The following is an 8,449-nucleotide window of genomic DNA, read 5'->3' on the forward strand; positions in this document are numbered from 1 at the left end:
TTATTCCTTCCCACCTGTCTGCTAACGGCATCAAATGACAAATTGCAGCAGAAAGAAAAGGAGTACTTGTGGCACCTTAGAGACTAACCAGTTTATTTGAGCATGAGCTTTCGTGAGCTACAGCTCACTTCATCGGATGCATAGCATATCGTGGAAACTGCAGAAGACATTATATACACACAGAGACCATGAAACAAAACTTCCTCCCACCAGGAAGTTTTGTTTCATGGTCTCTGTGTGTATATAATGTCTTCTGCAGTTTCCACGATATGCTATGCATCCGATGAAGTGAGCTGTAGCTCACGAAAGCTCATGCTCAAATAAACTGGTTAGTCTCTAAGGTGCCACAAGTACTCCTTTTCTTTTTACGAATACAGACTAACACGGCTGTTACTCTGAAAATTGCAGCAGGAAACCAAACCAAACCTGTAGCTGAAACAGGTTTGTGTTGAGCCTGAGGTCTCGTATGATGAAGATTTAATTTCCATCAGTATCAGTCTAACCAGTTTTTCTAAAGCACTCATTATTATAATATCTAGGGGTCTGATTCTGCAAAGTGCTGAGTGCCCTCAACTCCCATTGACTTCAGTGGGGTGCTCAGCACCTTGCAGGATCTGGCTCTGTGCTCTGTGGGTGAAGACAACCTCATTGTATAGGGCCAACACCAGACCTATGTCCCACTTAGTGCTTAAGGTGGACTGAAGTAATGCATCGGCCACATGCTGGCCTTTTGCATAGGGGCAAAGTTCACCCTTGTACAGGACTCAGAATCACAGTGAATGCTGTTCAAAGTAGGACCAAAGTCCTCAACCTTTCCCTTGTTCATTTTCCAGAGGACAGCTACCTCTCGTGCCTACTCCATTATTTTGGGGGACACCTTCCCTGAGATATGGGCTTTGCTTTGTGCCCTGAATATGCTATGTGCTAGTATGGTAAAGCACTCCTGTGGTTGAACATGGATCACTGGTATTTTAGTCAGTGACCATATGGAGCCCATTGCTGTGACATCTGGATGCTTCACGTTCAAGTTAAAATCCAAAAATCTGAGTCACCCACATAGGTGAGTCAATGCAATTCTTTCTAACTGGTTGTGATGGCAATTAATCGTGTCATAGAATCCAGTGATTAAAATCATCTTATGTGCTTTGCAGATGGCGTTAGTACCCTGGTGTAATCAGACCAAGTACAAAACGAGTAGCTTTTGCATTAACAGGAAACAATGTAAGAGTTAAGAATCATGAATGTTCTAAATTATGTGCAGATGAATTTTTATATTGATGCTGGGAGTTTTCCTTTGGAGATATGATCATTTCCTTTAACTGCTGAACTTGGAAGTGAGCCTTACCCTTTGCCATTGTGGCCGTGTGCAATCAGTGCTTGCATTTACTGTTTATATGTTCATGTTTACAGACAGCTGCATGTGCAATTCCTGACTTTCCTCCTTGTTCTAAAAACTGATTCTGTCTCTAAGCTATAAGTGGGCAAGGCACGTGTAACTCGATAATGGAATACATTAGTAGCACGAGTCATTTATGGGAAGAAGTAGGCCACCTTCTCCTCTCCACACTGCACAATCTGAAAAACAATGAGCACCCCCAAAGATTTTCCTGAACTCAGTTCATCCTGGTTCCAGAATGGTCATTGCTCATACAGTGTTGAGTATATAGCCCAGTACAAAACTGTAAGGAGTCACTCCACCGTTCTTCTGGAAGGGACACAAGGCCAGCCTGCCTCCCCACTAATTAGCAGCCCGGGTACTAAACTGTTTATTTAAGTTTTTCCACTTTCTGGCAAAGGAGACGCCCCCTCCCCACTTCCTCACAGACCTCAAAGTCAGATGTGTTAACCTCTCCCTTCTTGATCTGCCACTTGTTGCTTATTTTCTTCCTGACCCCTTTTCCCCTGCTGCTGATCAGGCAGATTAAAGTCTCCAGGTCCTCTCAAACGCCAGAGTTTTCACATAGCCATGCAACATGCTGATGCTGTGTCGATGGGCTATTAAGCAATGGGACATTGAAATGAGGCCTAGACACAGCAGGCTGTGCACATCTGCTTCAGAACCCTGCATTCGCATTTCCATGATTTTCTCATAACTAGGATTTTCTCATGAATCATCAATCCTTATTAAGGACAAAGATGATATAAACAATAATATTTGTCTTCCTCACAATGGTGTCACCCATGAGCCTTCACTGATTAATGCTCAGTGGCCTTGGATGAAAGGAATATATAGAAGTCTAAATTATAGAAGTGAAAAATATTATTCCCTTAGTGCCAAACCCAATTCCCACTGAAATCAGTGAACATCTTTCCATTGATTCCAGTGGGAACTGTATCAGACCCTCAAGAAAGACAAGGCTATGCTATCCAGACGACGATGAATGAATATAATTTCTGCCTGAGTCATTTTCGCATGTAGCCAGGTTTAATTTCTTCTTTCCTGCAAGTCTTTTATCTTACCATTGATATTTATGTAAAGAACTCCACCTCTCTGTGGCCTCACCACTAAGCAACTGGAATCATGCCAACCATGTTTAAGTTATTGGATCTGCATCCCTCTCTTCCTCTTAATTTCTGTCTCTTTTTCATTCATGTGCATAATATTGCTTCCAACAATAAAGTCATCTGATCGTTTGGGAAGTGACTCCGCAATGTACAGAAATGAATAGAATCCAGTACGGGAGGCAGTGCCTAAATTATATCAATTTGCATAGGCACATTGTTAAATCCCTGTAAATAGGTAGATGAGTTAAAAGATACCTGAGAAAATAATCATGCCATCACATTACCCATAAGGGCCAAGTATGGTACATCCTTAAAGGTGTGATATTCACTCGTATATACTCACTATGTATGCACGCGATGCAACACCTTTTAGCCATAACAGTACCTAAGTTCATCATGGGGAGAGGCAATGGCTTCCATAGTGAGCAAATGAATTCCCAAAATAATCAGTATGAGTGTGTCATTACAGTGGTCCACTCTCATTGACATCAATGGGACTGGAGCAGTATAAGCAAGAACAGCATGTGGCCTTCTTCTTGTTCACCTGTCTGGTGATCCAGGATGCCGCTCTGCTCAGCTGCTTTGAGTGTCCATGTTACCGGCACTGGAATTCATCTGAGAAACTCGAGACTTCTCACGTTTAGTCAGCGTGTCTCAGTCTTATGATCTTATGGCTAAATCAATATATTCCTCACAGAGGGCAGCTACTATCTGAAGAGCTTGAGTGGCACTTGCGCTTCATGATCTGCAGTGGAGAAGCTTGTGCATCACTGTGTTTCCCACTACACCAGACACCTTGTTCAAGATGCAATCCTAACCATCATTTCTGAAGGGGAATGTCGAAACGCTTCCTGGCAAATACCTGCTTCTTTTCCCTGCCCCAGCTCCAACCTGCCCATTGGTCGCCCTAACTCACGGCTCAGTTTATGTTCGATATGTAACAAAGAGGACAGGGAAGATGGGAAGGGGAATGCAGAACTCATGGCACATTAAAGATGCTTTTTTAATAACACAGTGGCTGCCATTAAACAAAAAAATCAGCGTGTACCACCCACGCCCGCACAATGATGTTACTCGGCAACATCTCCTTAGACAGAACTGGACATAAGAGTCCTCGTTATCACATGAAACTCATATCGTACTTTCCATCCACAGGCCTCAAAGTACCTTACGAAGGAAGTACTAGTTATTGTTATCCCCCCCATTGTACAGATGGGGAAAACATAGGCAGAGAGGCAAAGCCAGTTGCCCAAAGTCACCCAGCAGGACAGTGGCAAAGCTGGGAAGCCAGCCCAGGTCTCTCAAGTCCAGTCCTGGCACGTATTCATTTGGTCACATGACCTCCTAAGTGATTCTTTTTAAAATGGGAACCCTATATTTGAGATTTTACAAGCAAGGCATGGGCAGTAGGGCGTAGTTCTACACAGCATTTATGGGTATTTTATTTATTTATTTTAAAGGGGGTGGCTAGAAATACGGACATCTAGAAGAAAAGTAGCAAGATGATATTGAGGAAAGGACTTTGAGTAGCAGGAAACCTCCCCTCTTTCTGACTCTAGACATAATACAATTCAAAACGTGCGTGAGAGAAAAGCTGTAATTACTAGGGCGAGGAAGGAGACATTTCCAAAGCCAACAATTATCCAGTCAAAATAAATGTACTGAGCGGTTAGGCACAAGCAACCACTTGGTGCCCCAATAAGCTGGCTTTATGTATAAATAAATGGAGATGTTCTGTTAGAAGCAAGGCTCTTTCAGATTTTTCCTGAGGAATCCCTGTTTTTAGGGACTCTTCTAGGCTGAAAGCCTGTGCTGATATTTTCAATGCGTTAGGAAATAATGCCATGTTATTTACCTAGGCATGGATAACTCCTTTGTACCTTTACAGACAAAGGATCTTTGGTGCCAACATTTTGAACTCCCCTCCCCGCCACCTTTAAGGAGCTCGCTTCCAGCAGTGGACCCAAAGCCCTATGAATCTGTCCCAGGAAGAGATCTTCTCTCAGAAATAGCCTTCAGAGCAGCTGCATCCACAGGGTCACGTCTCCCTCAGTAAGGAGATGCCTGTCCCAGTAACTACATTTTCCCCACAGATTTCCTGAGCTTCCTGGGAGGTTTCCTTGAGGGCATGACAGCTTCAGGGCCTGAGGTGGCTACATGGATGGCAGAGGTGCCTGGAGATATGTGATTAATGAACTTACCTTCTGGCTGAAGATCAGCCCACCCTACTAGCCCAGACCACTGCTTTTCAGTCCTCACAGACTTTCTACACTGGCTCGAGGGGCTCAAGACCCCAACTGGTTCCCGAGATGGAACCATTACCCAGAGAACTTAAGTAACCTGCATTCTGTACCATCCAGGGCTGGCCTGAGAAGTGAACCTCACTCTCGTTAGTTCAGGTCCTAGCATCTGAGTCTTCACGGGCTATCTACTTGTCTTGTAGAGGGTATCTACTTGTCTACTGAGAGGGTAACTCCCCTCCTCTTGCCATAGCAACCTTAGCCCTTCACCAGTGAACTTTCAAAGCTGGATTGTTGTTACCGGAAAGAGGTGCGTTTACCACAGCACTTGTGAAAACTGCTCTGAAAGTTGTGTTTTAATCAAGGATAAATTAAGCGTGAAAGAAAAATGAACATTCAGTAGAGTGGGAAAGAGGTCGCTATTGTGTTAAACAGAGATAGATAAACTCTAGACATAATATATTAGGCCCTGAGCCAAAGCCCACCGAAACACGTAGACTCATATTGTCTTCAGGAGGCTTTGGGTCAGAACTTCAGGGCCTAATTCTGGAAGATGCTTAGCACCCAGAAAGCTCAGAGCCCAGAAAGGTGCTCAGATACTACACTGATAGGCCCAGCATAAAACCATCAATACAACTCAATGAAGTTGATAAGAACCGAGAGCCAGATTTTTAAAGGTATTTAGGTGCCTAAAGTTGCAAATAGGTGCTTTTGAAAATCCCACTAGGGAATGTTTATGGATAAGGGTATAGAAGGAGGGAGCAGGGGGAGGGAAAGCAGATTTCTGGCCCCCGAAGTTTGTAGGAATAGAGATTAAAATCTAAACACTTATGCAGCATTCTATCTAAAAATAATCTACTTGGCCAACAGTGGTGGATTTTGTAAAAATACCTGATTTAGAGTTATATTTTAATCCTCTCTTATTGCTTCTTTCTAATCAAATAGGTTGGTTTTATAATGCTATAAAATAGATTCTGGGTGACTAGGGAAATTTCCTTTCATTTAGGAGGATTTTTTCCCCTTCCATTTGTTTGGATCTGAAGAAAGCAGAGCCTTTCTTATCAGTCACTTATAGTCAGTGTTATTTTTGTTCTATAAACCAAACTCCAGACACCTTCACCTCAGGAGCATGCCAGAATGTACTATGGCACCAAATCTGAAGTAATAACTCCTCTAGAAACTAAGCAGATTTCATTGCTGTCAGTGTGTTTTTCACATCATAGAGAGAAGTTTTGAAAGAATTTGGACAATTCAAGCACATTATAAAATCTGGAATCAGGTTACTAGGAAAGAAAGGGTAGGGGGGAGGAGGGTGTCTTGGTCTCCCATGCACTTAGAAGTCATGAAACAAGGCATAGGAGTAAACAAACATAGGAGTAAACTGCAGAAAGTTTGAACCAGGCCCACAGTGTCTCCAAGTCCACTTAAGTCAAAGGGCATCTTTCCACTGACGTCTGTTAGCTTTGGATCAGGCCCAACATGCAGAAATAAGCCAGGATTTCAAGCCTCATTCAGCTCCCACTGAAATCAGTGCCAAACCATGCCTGTATTTCAGAAGAAGCAGGCCTTTACTGTGCAAAGCAGTTCCACAAGGAGGCCTGCCATGCTGATGAAGCAGCTATTAAAGACCTAAGCAACAGAAAAACAGCCTTAATGACAGAGAGCCAGATTTGCTGGTATACTCCAGCACTTTTGTGCAGCATCTGCAAAATTGTCAACTCTAGCGAGCCTATTGAGTCTCGGGGGGTGGGGGAGAAGTGGGGGGCAGGTTCTGTGGGGAACACACTGTAGTCTGCAATGACCTAGCAAAAATCATTTATCTCACCTTTACAATTACCGTACAGAGTCAGGCCAGATGTGTGAAACTAAGTACGCCTCTACTTTGATATAACACGACCCGATATAACATGAATTTGGTTTTATGCAGTAAAGCAGCGCTCTGGGGGCGGATCAGCGCGTCAGCATGTCTGGCTCCGACACGCTGCTCTGAGCAGCGTGTTAAGGGTGCCGGGCCGGGGCTGAGGGGTTGGATAAGGGGCAGAGGGTCTCGGGGGGCGGTCAGGGGACAGGGAGCAGGGGGGGTTGGACAGTTCAGAGTTTCTGGGGGCGAGGTGGTCAGGGGATGGGGAACGGGGGCGTTGCATAGGGCGTGGGAGTCCCGGGGGGCCTGACAGGGGGCGGGCGTGTGGATAGGGGTCGGGGCAGTCAGGGGACAGGGAGCAGGGGGGAGGGGTTGGATGGGTCGGGCGTTCTGAGGGGTCAGTCAGGGGGCGGGAAGTGACTATTAATAACGGAAATGCTCGAGGCCAAAGCAAGTTCGATATAACACAGTTTGACCTATAACGTGGTAAGATTTTTTGGCTCCCGAGGACCGTGTTATATCGAGGTAGCGGTGTAGCATCATTACTGCATGTTATCTGCGGTGTGTAACACAACTGTGAATTTTTATTCAGCCATTCGTTTTTGCCAATATACACTTCTCAGGAGCCATTTTCTCAGCCATACGTACAAGACAACCTGAGAGGCCCACCTCAGATGTGATCTCCAGGGGTCCAAGTCAGCCTTGGTGTAAATAGGAAGAACTCCATGGAAGTCAGTGGTGCTATATCTATTCATACCAGAACTCAGTTTGTCCCTTGGTGTTTGTTTATGAAGTGCTATAGAATTGGCTTCTCCCAGAGGAAATAAAATAATTTTTTCTTTTTAGATTTGTTGACAATGGGGGGGGGGGGGAAAAGGCCACTTTCTTCCACTTTTCAGCTAGTTAGCAGGATATCTACCACTTCCTGACAGCATTAAATAAACAAGTCAAGCTAACGACATGGTAAAGGACAAGCATATTAACAGTGATGTTTAAGAATGGGTAGAAGGTTATTTGGAGTCATTTAAGAAAAGTTCATAACCAAGACATAGCTCCTGACCATAGGGAAGAGAAGTTTCAAGGATGAAGACTGCAGGTTCAAACATGCGTATGCTGTAGCATATGTGAGTTGCGATTCAAACCTTACACTCAAGGGCACGCATGTCTAGAAATGTTGAAATAGACACTCACGTGGCTCTGCATACACACACAGTCATGGATGTTTCGTATATATTAACATTCTTTGCGGCACATCTGAAGCGGGAATTGAGTCTCTGGTACTAATATGGAGCAGCATTCTACTGTCTGGGGCCACTGCAGTTCCTAAAGAGAGACCCAACAGGCAACAAAAACAGAAAGTCATCCAGGTAAAAACAGAGACAGGTAGATTTAAGACCTGACCTAGTTCGCAGAAGAATGTAACGTTTTGACTATCACCAAGAGAGTTGGTCTTCATCAGATGGAAGGAATATCTATAGTTTAGGCCCTTAAATGTTGGGATTTTACTGACTTTTGTACTTGATTATTCAACAATCACTTTTGGTCTCAGAATAAAGTTTTAGATTTTTTTTCAATTAAACTGGAAAATAAAGTTATAAACATTGCAAAAGCCATTCAAGATTTTTTTTCCCCGTTGACACTGCACTCTACTGTAGTTTGTGATATGATGGAGGAAATTATAACGTTTTGATTGATTTCTGTATTGTACCTAAGTGTGCTCAGAGGATCCAATCCCACAAGCTTGCACCTCATGGGGCCTCACAGTGGTCAGAGGAAGGAGTAAGGAATTCCTTACAGGGGAGTACAGGGATGTTACCAAGCTGATTCCCAAAGGGCACGTAGC

The 8,449-nt window shown here is 43.9% G+C and overlaps 1 long non-coding RNA gene across 3 annotated transcripts in view; it reads left to right on the forward strand.

Annotated features, from left to right (window-relative positions):
• Window positions 1-821: 821 nt before the first annotated feature.
• The window catches only part of LOC122466819, a 32,145-nt gene continuing 24,517 nt past the window's right edge, over window positions 822-8,449 (forward strand). For 2 of the 3 annotated variants that reach the window (XR_006292672.1, XR_006292671.1), the window contains exon 1: window positions 822-1,060. This is a non-coding gene — a long non-coding RNA (uncharacterized LOC122466819). Of the gene's footprint in view, window positions 1,061-7,731; window positions 7,974-8,449 lie in introns of those variants that run through there. The other variant, XR_006292673.1, reaches the window with a different exon arrangement.

The sequence above is a fragment of the Chelonia mydas genome, chromosome 8 (genome assembly GCF_015237465.2).
Source record: "Chelonia mydas isolate rCheMyd1 chromosome 8, rCheMyd1.pri.v2, whole genome shotgun sequence".
Taxonomy (NCBI): Eukaryota; Metazoa; Chordata; order Testudines; family Cheloniidae; genus Chelonia; species Chelonia mydas.